Source organism: Balaenoptera acutorostrata, chromosome 8 (genome assembly GCF_949987535.1).
Source record: "Balaenoptera acutorostrata chromosome 8, mBalAcu1.1, whole genome shotgun sequence".
Taxonomy (NCBI): domain Eukaryota; kingdom Metazoa; phylum Chordata; class Mammalia; order Artiodactyla; family Balaenopteridae; genus Balaenoptera; species Balaenoptera acutorostrata.
Genome location: NC_080071.1, coordinates 69,360,418 through 69,377,969, shown reverse-complemented (window position 1 = coordinate 69,377,969; position 17,552 = coordinate 69,360,418). Strand labels below are relative to the sequence as shown.

The 17,552-nt window shown below is 35.3% G+C and overlaps 1 protein-coding gene across 2 annotated transcripts in view; it reads left to right on the top strand.

The window, feature by feature from the left end:
• The window catches only part of ERBB4 (erb-b2 receptor tyrosine kinase 4), a 1,149,217-nt gene that overhangs the window by 920,034 nt on the left and 211,631 nt on the right, over window positions 1-17,552 (top strand). The window lies entirely within an intron of this gene.

The window sequence follows — 17,552 nt, the reverse complement described above, 5'->3', positions numbered from 1 at the left end:
AGAGAATAAATATTCAGGCTTTTCCTGCAATGTGGTTTTTGTGACAACTACTCAACTCTCTCCTTTTAGTAGATAAGCAGCCATAGACAATTAAAAAAACAAAAGAAAACAAAACACAAGAATGGGCAAATGGGTATGAATGTGTTCCAGTAAAACTTTATTTACACAAGCAAGCTAAAAGACAGGTTTGGCTTGCTGACCAAATCCTGCCCTCAAGGGCCATTTGTTTAACCACTATGCCAGACTGCATTTGAGAGTAGTGACGATGATTTGGAAAATTAATCAGACTGCTTTATTTTATTGTTGTTATGATCTATTTAGTTGAAAACATCAATCAAGATTAGTTTTGATAGTGAGTTAGTTGCTGTTAAATTTAAATTAGGAACCCACTAACTCAGATAATTACACATTGAAACTTGATTTTTTCAATTCAAATTCATAAGACAAGACCTTATAGGTAAAATGCTCCAACTATAGAATAATAGGAGTTCTGAAGAATGAAAGTACTTTATAAGGTCAATCAGAACTTTAAGATTTCCCCTAGCAAAAATTGTAGATTGAGCTGCTCAGCAAATTTCAGAAGGTACAACAGATGAAACTATGTATGTAGCGTGCTGTTATTTTTTCACATTCAACACAAGATATCTTGCCAGGGGTACTGTCAAAGACCCATATGTATTCTTTCTCTATCTTTTAGCATAATGTCTTCAGTAATAAGAATGATTTTGATTTTCAAATGACCTTCATATGAAAGCATATGCACTCTGATTTTTAAAAAGACGAATTGCTATGTTTTTCTATCCTTTTCTCTTGTATGCTCTTTTGTAAGTTTTATAGGAGCTCAGTTTGTGGTGCTGGATAATTTATTTGGGTCTAATGCTATACTCGTCTTATATAGGGCTACTTTTAGTTTAACAACTTATTGGTTGTTATACAATAGGGCTGATAATTTAAGTGGGACCAACCTGTTGCTCTGATTGGTTGGTGCAGATGCCGAAAGCTCTGTCTCTGTGCACCAGTGCCGAATCGAACCTCGGAGACAGAGTTTGAGTGAAGAATAGCTTTATTGCTTTGCCAGGCAGAGGGCGACAAAGCAGGCTCTTGCCCTCAAAACTGTGTGTCCCAACCCCGAGGGTTTAGTGAGTTTAGTGAGTTCTATAGCAATGGTTCAAGGGTGGGGTTGCTGATAAAATTAGGGTGTGTGCAGGGCCTCCATTCCTTTAATCTGGCCTCAGTTGGTGTCTTGAAGAGCTTTTCTGGTTCCTTAAATCTGGAATGAAGAATGCTAATGATTTCCATTTGTTGGGGGTTTTAGTTCTGTAAAGGGTACAAGGATATTGTTATTTGTATCCCAGGACCCTATTGTTTCTTGGCTGCTCCTTCCTTGTCTCTCCATCCCCTCCCTTCCCTGATTAGCAACTGTTTGAACCTGCCCTTTGGAACTCAGGGAAGGGCACGGAGGCTGAACAGAAAGGCTCCAGAGCCCAGGAGCCCACAGAGTCCCACTTGGTTTCAGTGCTGTGTCTTAACAGTTGCTAAATATTTTAAATATGATTCTTGCTGCATATCTATCAACACCTATCTAATAGACATTGAGTCCAATAACTAAATAATGTTCCTTCTGCCGGTCTCTAAAACTTCTGACGCTCTCTACAGCTGGTTCAAATATTAAAATGTAAAACAAGCTTTTTTCAGTGATGTCACGATCAATTTGATCTTGATCATAAGTATAAATTTGTGAAGGGAACTTTCAAAGAAGTAAAAATGATAAAGAAAAAAGACCATGAGTAGAAACAGTGTAGGTTAATATGTAAAACTGATAGAAAAAGATCTTGTCCAGTCTAGACAGCAGCCAAAGCTGAAATTCACAAGAATGCTAATAATTTCTGCTGGAGGCTTGGACAGCCATTTTTGTCATATTTCCATGGAAACAGACTGGCAAAAAGGGGTTAAGAGGCTACAAAATAATCACCTAGGAAAGAAGCTCTGAAAACCTCATCATGATTTTGAATGGCTGTTTGAAAGCTCCTAACCCCGTCCATTTTTTTCTTTTCCCTCATCTGAAGTCTATTCCCATGGAAACAGGAGTGGGGATGGCAGCTTGAAGTTACAGATTTCTGCTGAAATTTAGATGAGGCTCTGATTGAGCCATGAAAGGCATCATTTTCCTAGATGGTTGATGGATCTGGTGACCAACAGACTCTAAAGAGTCTGATCTTCTTAAAAGTGAAAAAAAAAAAAAAAATTAGGGAAAATATTTTGACTGCACCTTTCCTACCTGGTGAATAACTGCTAGAAGATTAACAGATTGATGAACTGCTATTGGCAGAGTTTCAATAAATATCAAGCAGAAACACTTCTTACTATTTTCTCAACTTTTAAAACACTAGGATAGCTTCACAACAATTAAAATACTGCTGAACCAGAAAAATTAATGGTGAATTCAGTATTTCAAGTAGGCTGGTATAACTTTAACACAAACATATACCTACTTTTCATACCTACATTTTTACCTCATCTATTATGTGTGAAGATCATTATAAGTGCTTAAATAACATATCAAACCACAAAAGGTCTATGTTAGCAAAATTATTTGCAATTTGGACCTAAGAATTTAGTTGAAATTGCAAATATTCTCAGCGTTATTAAGTTAAAAGTCATGTTTGACATATGTCTTAGTTTGGGCTCTTCCAGAAGCAGAAGCTGACCCTGAGACATGGATTTGAGTGAAAGTATTCATAGTTTATTTTGGAGGTGAGGGACTCATCAGTAAGGGAATATGGAAATGAGACAGGAGAATCAGAAAAGTCAGCTGCCATCATGAGTGACTGGAGCTTCTTTCCATTGGAGAGACTCTGGCAGCCAGTGTAGGATGTACACCTCTGAGTTACTCTCCTTAAAATTTAAGGGAGATGATGAAAGGACTCCAGCTGTCAGTCACTGGTTGAGGGCAGCTGGGAGAGAAAGACATTTATTCTCCTGCATGTGCTACCTGCAGAGTGTGACAAAACAGGCTTCAGTAGCAAGAGAAAGCCATTGGGCAAAGAAAGGCAGGAGGAAGTCAACTAAGGTACAGCACTATGGTAGAGTGTTCCAAGGGTAACGTTCAAACTAAAATAACTGCGACCATGCCACATGTCTCTTTTGCAGACTGGTTATGTGTGTATTAGTATTAATATGCAAGTGTGTGCCTGTATTTTATATCATTTTATAGGAGGAAAATACAGCTTCCAAAGACAATGGAAACTGCATACTTTTATTAAGCATTAGACCTTTTTGCTGCCCTCCGTCCCTGCAACTTTACACTGAGGGTAGAATATTCCCGATTTAATAACTACTACTAGGTTTATCAGATATAGCTGTGACTCACTTGTTACAATAATGACAAACATGCAACAACTTAATACTAAAAACTCACTACATCCACTACTTCTATTGATATCCAAGGGCAAAGGAGAGGACTTTTATATTTCCTTAGAATTTTTACCATAGGCAAAAATAAATAAGGAGCAATTTGTGTTCTATTAAATGCTACACTAAAAGCAAGAGAAGGAGGATTTGGTCACAAGGCTGTTACTCAGCTCACCTAAGTATGTCTAATGGATTCATAATGATGATAATAACACACTGCTAGTGAGTGGCCAGTACATTCTTCATTCACATAAAGGAAGATCACATTGAACATTAAGAAAATGACTCTAAAGGTCCACCTTCTTAAGAAGAATGCCTACATTTATGCACTTTCCTAGTTCTTGCTTCAAATAGCACCATTTCATTGGGAAAACGCAGGTGTTTTTTGTCTCTTTTTTTTGTTTTTAAATTCATCAAATGATGCACAACAGATACCTAAAAAATGATGCTGTTGAGCAAGATCCCTGGAATTGGGGACCCTGGTCTGGTCTAATCAGACAGGCTCTTGAGTTTATCTGAGCTTCCACTACTCTGTTTTTTGTTTGTTTGTTTGTTTCCCCTGATATTTAAGCCCACTACCACTTGACATTATTTTATTTGCCTAGGAAGTGCATATGTCTTTAAATGTTTTACCTGATTTATGTTTTCTTAGAAAGAACTAATCTAGGATAGAAGAAATGCCATAATTATCCTAAGTTCCAGTGACTGATCAATAATACTTCAGGTTAGAGGTAACTTGAATCTTCTTGGCTTCAGTTTCAGCTTCGCCACCAAATCAACCACATAGTTCATGAAAAGGTGCTGCAAGGAAAGGTGTTTCAGATCAGCCAAACTTATTGTGTAAATGGTAATTTTCTTATTAAAAGAAAAATAAGCAGTTTCCTTCTTCCTATACAATAGGAACTTTTATCTTACACAACAGTCATTTTATTATTTTCTGAAGATGTGTCCATTGTTTCTGTTACTCTTCTCTATATTGTCTTTATGATACTCAGTGTCTTAGTGGGAGCTGTTTCAACTCTAGTTGTTGCCATATTAGTGGGGGGAGACAAACAATTTTTTGGTAAGGTTTACATTTTCTCCTAGATTATAGCAGACTTACAAAACAATTTGAAAAGATATTTTGTTCTATAACATTATTTTCACATCACAATATTTTCATACATATGGCTTCACATAGTTAACAATAACTCTTAGCTAGATCCTGTATTATACTAATAGTGGATTTTTAAAAATGCGTATAATTTAATTAAATTATATCTTTAGGCCTAATAGATTTTGCTAATTTGCATATATGAATACAATTCATTCATTTCAGAGGTGAAAAACATAAAATTCTTTTTTATTAAAACCCACTACTTAGATGTCACAGGATTCTATACTGCTTGAATGATTTTGAAAAATTGGTTAACCAATCCTTTTTACCTTAAGAAAAATTATTGCTAAAGTAATTAAGAAAAGTTTTGGATAGTTCCTTTGTTTTTAAAAATAAAACAATAACTTCAGAAAGAGATTCCAAACTCCATTAGAAGCAGAATTTAGTCTTCCAAACTCTACTAAAAAGAAAAGAAAAAAAGTACCAGTAACTAGAGTAAATCACTTCTGTTATAGTTATTTCATTGGCCCTGGTTCATGTCCTGTTAGTTGTAGAGAACTCGGTCTGAAATGGCATCACATCTGAAATCACTCAATCAAACACCTAATTCTCCAACTACATTCTCCTGTCCCTCTAGTTCTTTTCCTATAGTAACTACTTGAGAAACATTTAACCCTTTTTGATGTCTCCCATTCATTGACTCTTTGCTGTTTCTCACTATCCCTCAGCTGCCCCCTGTCCTCTCATCCCTTCATAACAATCTTGAATTTGTGGACCATCTTATAATCACATTCTTTTTTTAAAAATTTTTTATTGGAGTGTAGTTGATTTGCAATGTTGTGTTAGTTTCAGGTGTACAGCCAAGTGAATCATTTATACATATACATACATATACATATATCCAGTCTTTTTTTTTTTTTTTTAGATTCTTTTCCCATATAGGCCATTACAGAGCATTGAGTATAGTTTCCTGTGCTACACAGCAGGTTCTTATTAGTTATCTATTTTATAAATAGTAGTGTGTCTATGTCAATCCCTATCTCCCAATTTATACCCCCCCCACCTTATCCCATAATCACATTCTTAAAAATCTTCAACTTTCTTGCTTCTCAAAATCATGCTGGCAAACAATCCTAGAAATACTAAAATTTCTCAGTGCTACGTTCTAGACCTCTTTTTAATATACATGTTTTATAGAACATCTCACTAGATTCTCAAATTTCATCTCTAAGTCTATTTTATGAATCTGACCTCATCTCCATCCTTGATATCACCACACTGAAATCTCAGGGGAAGCTCAAGTTTAACACACTCAGAATGTACCTTTTCATCTTCTTTTCTTAATCTCTTCTGCATTTAATCTTACCGATTTAAATAATGTGTATATTCATTTACTTTATTGTACCCATCAGAAATTTGGAATTTATCCTTAAATGTCACAACCCCTCAAACTACTCATTACAAATTCAAGAGAAAATGCTTTGACTCTATGCCAAAAACACATTTAGAGAGCATCATCTTCTTTTTATATCCCATTGCCACCCTCTTAATCCAAGCCATCAACTTCTCCAGCTTGAATTATAAAAAGAGCTTCCAGTTTGATCTCCCTGTTTTTTAATACAGTGTTTTCACTGAAGCAAAATAAAACCTTTCAGTGTTTTCACTAAAGCAAAATAAAATATTAGACCCTTGGCTTCCAGGGCTCCTAACTATTCTCCCAGTCTTCTTTCTCTTCACTGACTTTCTTTCCAGTCCTCTTACAAGCCAAGCACACCAGTCAGTGCTTTTCCCCAGAGTTTCCTTCTCCCGGTTACACCTAATGAACTTTTGGTTATCATTATTTTCTCAGCTTAAGTAGACTTCCTCAAAGATACCTTTCCTGACCCCTTAATCTAAATTATAACCTACTAATAACATTCAGAAAAAAAATTGTGCATTTATTGTGATTATTATAGATTTATTTGTCCTAGTAATCACTGTAGAATCCCACTCTTCATCACTGGACTACAGGATCTTTGATGACAGGGACTGTCTGTTGACCCCACGTCTCGTCTGCATCTCTAATGGCAAGTGCAATACAAGCATCTGGTTAGAAAGCAATAAGTACGTGGTTAATTGACTGAATAATTTTTCTATTTTTAAAGGTTGTTATTATTCCTCCCTTAAGCCTTCTCTATTCCAGACTAATTGACTTAATATTTCCCTCCAACAGTCCTGTCTCTATTTACTTTATTATACTTTAATTTTCCTTACATATTTATATTGTTCATCTCTGATTTATTTCTACAAAATAAATTTATTAAATGTTTTGAAACCAGAGCATCAACATATCGCTGTGGAATAGTCCTTTATATTGACTCTGTAAGTAGGTCTCAGTGTACCCTCTGAAAGCCCTTTGAGAAAGAAAACCCCTTATAGACTTTCTATGTGTGCAAGAGGCCAGTAACCTCTCCTAATGGGGATCTTCTGAATGCTTCCCTGTGAATGTTTCCATTATATGTGGGAGGCACATTGTCTACTGTACCAATATTTAAATTCAGTGAATGGAAATCAGTAGTCTGTTAAAGGCATTGCTTTCCGTATTGTAGGCATTTTCCAGCTCTCTAAACTCCACAATTTGGGTAGTTTCATACATGATTAGAGGATGTATTGCTATGCCACCACAGAGCTGGGAGAGAATGACACTGATCACGTGCAGTTCCTGACTCCAATCCAAGCGGTATTTGCTAATTATGATGGTTTAGGAAAAATCCCCACTCATTTTGACTGCATCAAGTAGGAAGAGCTGTTTACAATATGAAGATTGCTCTTAAAATTCAGGTAGAAAGCTTCTGCCCACAGGGCAAACATAGACCAGGAAATAGAATTTCCAGAAAATCAGCAAATAATTTGAAATATATCAAACCTTGACATAGATGGTTTTGTTAATGCTTAATTCTCTGCTTGTAGATTCAAAGATATAAAATATTGTTTCTGTAAGAGGAAAGGACCAACTGAATAAAATCCTGGTTTATATTATGTGGCATAAAGTGATTTTATTTATTCATACAGCAGTGATTTTGTTCAGGAAATGAAGGCTTAATATGCTGTGATATTTGCAATAGCATACACACACATATATGTGTATCTATATAGTGGAGTAAATAAATATAAATGTATTAACTTATATATTAATATTATATATTATAGATATATATTACAATTATATTATTAATATAATATAAATATTATTATAAATTTTATATACTTATATATATTCACTCCACTGTGGTATATGGATAAATGGTAAATATACTCCATCATATTTTTCCAGTGTGCTTTTGTAAATTTATTACACCACTGGGTAATCAACTATGTATGATCACATGCTTGGTATTGCTAAAATGGTTATACAGAAGTTACTACTTCACAAGGATATCTTGAACTTTTTTATGATCGCTTTCTCACAGTGATCAAAAGAATTCCTCATTCTACCTCCCACCACTGCTGTATTAGTCACATGTTTGTGTCACAGGCTTGTTTGCAAAGCATAGACTGTCAGAAACTAAACAGATTGACAGTATGTCTGGTTACACCCAAAGAATTTGTAATAGAAACTCTGTTGGTGTTACCTCCATCATCATCCTAGTTAATGGTTATTGTTAATGGTCATAGTAAAAAGGATCCTCTGAAGTAGACAGAGAGCATCCCCAGATTGCTTGAGATGTTCAAGTTTCAAGATTAACCCTACATTCAGCAATAGGTATCGGTAATCCTGGGTCACATATGGGTGATTCCCATCCAGATTAAATGAAGATATTATATTAACAAGGATGAGTTTGGGTACTGTTTTATTTGTACTAAACTGCAAGAGTTAATCTGTACAATGGAGTATGGTGGATTTGTACAAAAACTTTAACTCAATGACATAGCAAAGCCAGAGTGAAAAGGGATTGGTCTAGCAAGAAGGCTTAATCATGTTCCACCATGAATCAACTATTAATAGTAGACATATTTTTAAAACGTATTTTCTAGAGCCTAATGTGTAAAATTAAGACCAAAATTATAAATTATGAAGTAAAGAAAGAAATGATTCTTTGCATCTAGATTGAGCCAAAGGAGAGCCTACAGATGGTTATTAATATGCCTATTTGTGAGGAGAATTAAGCTTTCAGATAGGATTTAAATCATTTCTCTTATTCTGAAACCAATAAGGGAAGGCAGAGCCTGGGTTTGAACTGAAAGCTCTCTGGTTTCAAAGTCTACTGACTTCTCATACCATTACTCTGCCTCCTCCAAAAGATCTTAGAGAGAGATTCTTACCCTCAAATTAGAAAATCAAACTGAGTGTTATGACTTTCTACAAAAACTGCAGACAAATCCTCTGAATTATACAAATTTAAAAATTCTGATGGATTGCCTAAGCATTTTAACCTCATCATGACCACTTCACATAAAATTATTACCATAGAGTCTATACTTCTTTGACCCCGTTAAAACAATAAGTTGTACTATACTTACTACATAAATAGCTCGATTGTTATTTTTTTTTCCAGTAAAGAAAAAGATATCTATGTATTCTTTTGAACATTTCTAAATGCTGCTGCAGTTCCTAAGAAGCCATGTTTTTGGTGCTCACAGCTTATAGTTTACATAGAGCTTGGCACAGTGTGATTAGAAATAAGAATGAATACCTCTGAGGTAGTAACATTGTGAGATCAGTTTGTCCCAGAAAACAAGCAATCATGGAGGGCTCTTTATCTCAAAACTAAAAAGCTAGGGTTTTCTACAGTGATCTTTGCCACTGAAATTTTTTCTAGGGTTTTGATCCACTTAACAAATTTAATCTATCCTCTCTGAACTTAAATGTTCCATTATCTGTTAGAAAATAATTAGAAGCTGTAAGCAGAAGTCTGCATATGTGGAATTCCTCAGGAGTCCCTAAGCTCATTGAAGCAAGGAGTTTGGCAGATACTGGTCAGCTGATATTGGGCGGCAGCTAATAATGGCAGGAAATGCTGCTTAGCTAGGTGAGAAAGTTAACTTGGGGAAAATGAAAATTAAACATTTGGGATTTACGGTTGGAAATAAATTTCCCTGTTTCATTTGTTTCCTGGTAAGAAAATAGCCAAGGGAGCTAGTTCTTTTTTTCTTTTTTTTTTTTTTTTTGATAATTTATAATTAAGATCTAAGGGCCCACTTGATCTCAACCATATTCACTATAACTTCCTTGTATTCCCACAAAGAAATTTTAGTGAATCGGGAATATGTTTGGTATAATGCATACAATTAATAGGTGAATCTGACCAGTAAATTAAAAATTGTCAGCTCTAGCAAGCATGTGGTAAATTAACGGTAGGAAGCATGTGTAAGCTTTTTGGGAAGGTTGCAAACACAAGAGGTTTGAGTATAAAGGCAGAAAAGGTTTTTTCTCTGGTGTTTAAAGCAATGAGCCAAGTTCCTTTAAAATGAAAATTTAATTTCAAAATGGAACACTCGTTCACTTAATGAGCGTGTTACTATACTCTAACAAAAAAGTATTTTATTCTTTTGCAGCTAGATGCTTCAAAATAAAATATTTTCTATTTTTCATATAACATTGATTTAAAAAAGAATAAATCTTAACCTACATTACTCTCTGTTCTCTTATTTTCTACTAAGTTTATAATGCATGTACTAAGGTGTAACACCTGAAGCCTGTGTGCTATTTTTGTATCCTCAGCAAAATTGTTAATGTCTTTTGGTTAAAAGCTACTTTAAACTTTGTAACTCCTACAATAGCCATTTACTGAGTAGTAAGTTTTCAGTAGATTTTTATTTTTAGTTTGGAAGGATGGGTAAAATATATTTACTTCATTTGTTTTTTAATAGACTTTTATGGAGTGCCTACCATGTGCAATGCCCTGTACTATCTATGTACTCCAAAGATTATAAAGATAACTAGGATGGCATAACCTTAACCTTAGTGAGATTTGTCTAGTAATACAGTAAATCGATAAAACAGAATGTTTCATCAGCTTGGAACAAAGAAAGTATGATAGGAGATTAGTATAAGAAAATATTATCATTAATGGTGAGTTTAGGGATCTTTTAAACTTTTCACCAGTACAGGAATACCAAAGTTATTTGGCATTCCATTTTTTTTAGTTGCATTTGTCTAAAATGCATGCATTTTCTGAAATAAACTAACCCTTGTTTCAACTTATTTTTTCTATCCTTATATATTATATACTATATATATTTATTTTGATATATTTTATGCCATATAAAATATATATATATATGTGTGTGGGGGGGGTTTTTTTTTCCTTTAACCATATTGAGTGTGTGTGGTTTTGTTTGTTTTTTGAACTCTGTTTTAAGTAAGGAGAGGGTAAATTAATGTACAAATATTTTCTTATAACTTATTTAACACTAACTCCCTCACAGTATGATATTAGAGTTTAACATAGTTCTCAGATATAGGTGCATGATTCCTTATTTTAAACCCTGAAATTTCTCATTTCTAATATGCTTATTTTAAAAATATTTATAAATATTATATATATATTTTACTTAAAAACAAGATTTTTTCAGTTTCCTTCTTGATGGAATTATTACTTGTGGGAGTTAATTTATTAAGAATGTCTGGCTGTAAATGCTCACCCAAAAGAATGCCAGAAATTATCCCCTATTTTATTGAGTTATAGGTATGAACATATTTTGAAAAGACTATTCTTTTTTTCACTTCTATTCACAGTAAACTCTCAATGTTCATGACAATATTTTCTAGTTTGTTTTTGATAGCTGTGAGTAATATCAACAGGTTCATTAAAAACAAACCAACTCTACTACTTGATAATCTAATTGTCATTGAACATAACCACCTATAGAAAAAAAAAATAGTTCTATTTCAAAACGAAATTCTCTTTTTCTCCTCAATCAGGTTATATTCTTATAATATCTCCGTATCTCTTTAGTAATCTTTTTTTTTTGGTACAGTAAATTTGTACTTATGTACTTCTCAGACATTTGTAACTGTTAAAGAAATGTTACTGCTTACAACTGTGTATTAAGATGTTTATAAACAGTATGAATATAATTGTGCTGGCAGAGTTTTCTAATGGAAAATGAGTAAAGGACTTTCCTAATAAGGCATAAAGTCTTTGCACTGCTCCTGAAGTAAACAGATTTGTTACTAACAGACTATCATCCCTTTAATGCTTCATCTGCTGTCCAGAGGAAATTAACCACCACCATCTGCATCTAAAAGTATCCAATTTAAACTGATAGGTTAGAACTGCAGCAGGGCAGATGTTGCAGTGAGATGGATGGTGGGTGAGAATTCTTATATTTCCCAATTTCAGATGTTCTACCTAAAATTACTATTAAGTCTGAAAATACCCATAAGCTCAAGGTATCCTTCCAAAGTCATTCCTCTGTATGTAGAACAACATACCATGTTCTAGTATGAACAAAGATGAAGTACAGACTGTTCCTCCAGTAAATTTAATATTTATCTTCTTATGAGGCTTATGCGTCATTGCCCATTTTTCTTTTAAATAAATAAATTTATTTATTTATTTATTTTTGGCTGTGTTGGATCTTTGTTGCTGCACGTGGGTTTTCTCTAGTTGCGTCAGCGGGGCTACTCTTTGTTGCGGTGCACCGGCTCTAGGTGTGTGGGCTTCAGTAGTTGCAGCACACGGGCTCAGTAGTTGTGGCTAGCAAGCTCTAGAGCACAGGCTCAGTCTTTGTGGCGCACGGGCTTAGTTTCTCCATGGCATGTGGAGCTTCCCGGACCAGGGCTCGAACCTGTGTCCCCTGCATTGGCAAGCAGATTCTTAACCACTGCGCCACCAGGGAAGTCCATCATTGCCCATTTTTAATCAATAAATTATTTTCTCCCTTTTAGATTTAAACTTTGATTAGCTTGAACTTCTTAAAACAATGTCAGAAAAACAGAAAAAAAACAATTTACATAAAATCTGTTAACTGTGATCCAGGTGTGTTGAATAAGTTTTCTTTCATTCATCACGGTAATAAAGCAACAAAGACCATCAAACGTTAAAGTGTACTTTCGCAGAGAGACTTGCATAATTAATGCCAAGTTTTCACAGTAAGAAAGTGAAAGCCTATGTTTAGGAACTTACTATTATTTAAGGATTTTCTTAGCATGACTCTTCTTCCCATTAGCAATTCAAATAGATACAGTGAAGTTTCAGTTTCTGAAGAGTAATGTATATGCCAGATTGTTATTATGTGGATAGTAAATGAAGGTTTTCAGGAGTCTCTGTTAGTAATACAAGATATTATTTTCATCACCTTAAATGAAATGCATTCCAAGCAAGTCACTGTTGGTTCAAGGTTAACAGTCAGCTAATCAAGACTTGATGAAAGACAGTTCTGATATTTAAGTCAACCAAGCGGTCTGTTTAAAATATGTATTTGCCAGCTAAGCCATTTTTGAAGCATGATCCTATGTTATCTAACTGTCCTTTTGGTGATGAGATATTACATTATAAGGTCTCTTTGTGCCATGAGGTTGATAAGGCTGAATGTGAACACTGGCATACACCTAAACTATTTGACTTACAAATCAGCATTAGAGCATAAAGTATTCAGGGACAAGGGGCCTTGGTGAATTACTAAGTGATATTTATCATTTGGATTTCTCCGTCTCAAGTGCTTAAATTTAGGAACATTTCAGTGTTTGATAGGGAAGAGTGGCATATTTTCAAGGTAAAATTTACCTGTAAGTAAGAACAAAATCAGTCTCATATGAAACAAAAAAGAAACGTATGAAACAAACAAAAATAGGTAGAAGCTCAATTAAGATTTGGAGAAATTCTGTGACCCACTATATTTATATAAGCCAACTCTCAAATCATGTTTCTGTCTCTCAGGGTGTTGATTACTATATAACACTTTACAGACCGTAATTATATATTTCATTTCATCCCTGATAACTGGCATTTTTAATTTGCCATTGCAACATCAAATGACCTATGTATTCGACTATGAGGCTCCATCTGCAGTTTGTCAAGGAGAAAACATGAAAACGTTATAAACTAATGGATAACTGGAGAAAGCAGAAATTGTTTCTTTTTTTTTTTAATATTTATTTATTTCTTTATTTTTATGGCTGTGTTGGGTCTTCGTTTCTGTGTGAGGGCTTTCTCTAATTGTGGCAAGCGGGGGCCACTCTTCATCGCGATGCGCGGGCTTCTCACTATCGCGGCCTCTCTTGTTGTGGAGCACAGGCTCCAGACGCGCAGGCTCAGTAATTGTGTCTCACGGGCCCAGCTTCTCCGCGGCATGTGGGATCTTCCCAGACCAGGGCCCGAACCCGTGTCTCCTGCATTGGCAGGCAGATTCTCAACCACTGCGCCACCAGGGAAGCCCAGAAATTGTTTCTTTATAAATATGGTATTCTGTAATAGTTAGTTCAATCAAAAAAGTAAACTAAATAAACCCACTTGAACAATAACGGCAGTCTGGTGGAACCCAAATGGCAGGAATACAGTTGTGCCTCAGGAATGAGCTGGAACTAGGAAATTAAAGGAAACTACAATCCCTAAGGATCCACAGAGAATTCTCTTACCTCAGTTTCTACCCAGCTTGTGGAAAGTGTCCCACTAACCTCTAGTCTAGAGAGCAGGGTTTAGGGAAAAGATTCTCACTGGCCTGTCTTGGGAGTATGCCTACGTCGGGATCAAATGAGAGGGTGGAGCGCCCTTGTTAAAGATGGCTGCTGATGGCCCAGCAGTTTTACCATATACGCTGCATAAACGCTAAGACTCCTAACAGGGAGAAGAGGTCCCAGAGAGGCAACTCAATAGGTGACTGTTAAAAGCGGTTAACACTTTTGGTTCAATCAAGGAAACCAGAAGAAATTTTTATTTTTTATTTGTTTTTTTTTTTGAATTTTTGGATTTTATTTTATTTATTTTTTTATACAGCAGGTTCTTATTAGTTATCCATTTTATACATATTAGTGTATATATGTCAATCCCAATCGCCCAGTTCATCCCACCACCCCCACCCAGCGCTGCTTTCCCCCCTTGGTGTCCATACGTTTGTTCTCTACATCTGTGTCTCTATTTCTGCCCTGCAAACGGGTTCATCTGTACCATTTTTCTAGGTTCCACATACATGCATTAATATACGATATTTGTTTTTCTCTTTCTGACTTACTTCACTCTGTATGACAGTCTCTAGATCCACCCACGTCTCTACAAATGACCCAATTCCGTTCCTTTTTATGGCTGAGTAATATTCCATTGTATATATGTACCCCATTTTCTTTATCCATTCGTCTGTTGATGGGTGTTTAGGTTGCTTCCATGACCTGGCTATTGTAAATAGTGCTGCAGTGAACACTGGGGTGCATGTGTCTTTTTGAATTATGGTTTTCTCTGGGTATATGCCCAGTAGTGGGATTGCTGGGTCATATGGTAATTCTATTTTTAGTTTTTTAAGAAACCTCCATACTATTCTCCATAGTGGCTGTATCAGTTTACATTCCCACCAACAGTGCAAGAGGGTACCCCTTTCTCCACACCCTCTCCAGCATTTGTTGTTTGTAGATCTTCTGATGATGCCCATTCTAACTGGTGTGAGGTGATACCTCATTGTAGTTTCGATTTGCATTTCTCTAATAATTAGTGATGTTTAGCAGCTTTTCATGTGCTTCTTGATCATCTGAATGTCTTCTTTGGAGAAATGTCTATTTAGATCTTCTGCCCATTTTAGAATTGGGTTGTTTGTTTTTTTAATATTGAGCTGCATTAGCTGTTAATATATTTTGGAGATTAATCCTTTGTTGGTTGCTTCGTTTGCAAATATTTTCTCCCATTCTGAGTGTTGTCTTTTCATCTTGTTTGCAGTTTCCTTTGCTTTGCAAAAGCTTTGAAGTTTCATTAGGTCCCATTTGTTTATTTTTGTTTCTATTTCCATTACTCTAGGAGGTGGATCAAAAAAGATCTTGCTGTGATTTAGGTCAAAGCGTGTTCTTCCTATGTTTTCCTCTAAGAGTTTTATAGTATCTGGTCTTACATTTAGGGCTCTAATCCATTTTGAGTTTATTTTTGTGTATGGTGTTAGGGAGTATTCTAATTTCATTTTACATGTAGCTGTCTAGTTTTCCCAGCACCACTTATTGAAGAGACTGTCTTTTCTCCATTGTATATCCTTGCCTCCTTTGTCATAGATTAGTTGATCACAGGTGTGTGGCTTTATCTCTGGGCTTTCTATCCTGTTTCATTGATCCATATTTCTGTTTTTGTGCCAGTACCATATTGTCTTGATTACTGTAGCTTTGTATTACAGTCTGAAGTCAGGGAGTCTGATTCCTCCAGCTCCGTTTTTTTCCCTCAAGACTGCTTTGTCTATTTGGGGTCTTTTGTGTCTCCATACAGATTTTAAGATTTTTTGTTCTAGTTCTGTAAAAGTGCCTTTGGTATTTTGGCAGGGCTTGCGTTGAATCTGTAGATTGCTTTGGGTAGTACAATCATTTCCACAATATTGATTCTTCCAATCCAAGAACATGGTATATCTCTCCATCAGTTTGTATCATCATTAGTGTATAGGAATGCAAGAGATTTCTGTGCATTAATTTTGTATCCTGCAACTTTACCAAATTCATTGATTAGCTCTAGTAGTTTTCTGGTGGCATCTTTAGGATTCTCTATGTATAGTATCATGTCATCTGCAAACAGTGAACAGTTTTACTCCTTCTTTTCCAATTTGTATTCCTTTTTTTCTTTTTCTTCTCTGATTGCTGTGACTAAAACTTCCAAATCTATGTTGAATAATAGGGGCGAGAGTGGACATCCTTGTCTTGTTTCTGATATTAGAGGAAATGCTTTCAATTTTCCACCATTGAGGATAATGTTTACTGTAGTTTGTCGTATATGCCCTTTATTATGTTGAGGTAGGTTCCCTCTATGCCCACTTTCTGGAAAGTTTTTATGATAAATGGGTGTTGAATTTTGTCGAAAGCTTTTTCTGCATCTATTGAGATGATCATATGGTTTTTATTCTTTAATTTGTTAATATGGTGTATCACATTGATTGATTTGCGTACGTTGAAGAATCCTTGCATCCCAGGGATTAATCCCACTTGATCATGGTGTATGATCCTTCAGTAATTGGGACATGTGGGCTCAGTGGTTGTGGCTCATGGGCTCTAGAGCACAGGTTCAGTTGTTGTGGCACATGGGCTTAGTTGCTCCATGGCATGTGAGATCTTCCTGGACCAGGGATCAAACCCGTGTCCCCTGCATTGACAGGTAGATTCTTAACCACTGTACCACCAGGGAAGCCATGTTGGAAGATTTTTAATCACAGTTTCAATTTCATTACTTGTGATTGGTCTGTTCATATTTTCTATTTCTTCCTGGTTCAGTCTTGGAAGATTACACCTTTCTAAGAATTTGTCCATTTCTACCAGATTGTCCATTTTTTTGACATAGAGTTGATTTTAGTAGTCTTTTAGGGTGCTTTGTATTTCTGTGGTGTCTGTTGTGAATTCTCCTCTTTCATTTCTACTTTTACTGAGTTCTCTCCCTCTTTTTCTTAATGAGTCTGGCTAATGGTTTATCAATTTTGTTTATCTTCTCAAAGAACCAGCTGTTTGTTTTATTGATCTTTGCTACTGTTTTCTTTGTTTCTATTTCATTTATTTCTGCTCTGATCTTTATGATTTCTTTCCTTCTACTAACTTTGGGTTCCTACTAACTTTCTCTAGTTCCTTTAGGTGTAAGGTTAGATTGTTTATTTGAGATTTTTCTTGTTTCTTCAGGTATGCTTGTATAGCTATAAACTTCCCCCTTAGAACTGCTTTTTCTGCATCCCATAAATTATGGTCATTGTGTTTTCGTTGTAATTTCTCTCTAGGTATTTTCTGATTTCCTCTTTGATTTCTTCAGTGATCTCTTGGTTATTTAGTACATATTGTTTAGCCTCCATGTGTTTGTGTTTTTTACGTTGTTTTCCCTGTAATCGACTTCTAATCTCATAGCGTTGTGCTCTGAAAAGATACGTGATATGATTTCAATTTTCTTAAATTTTCCGAGGCTTGATT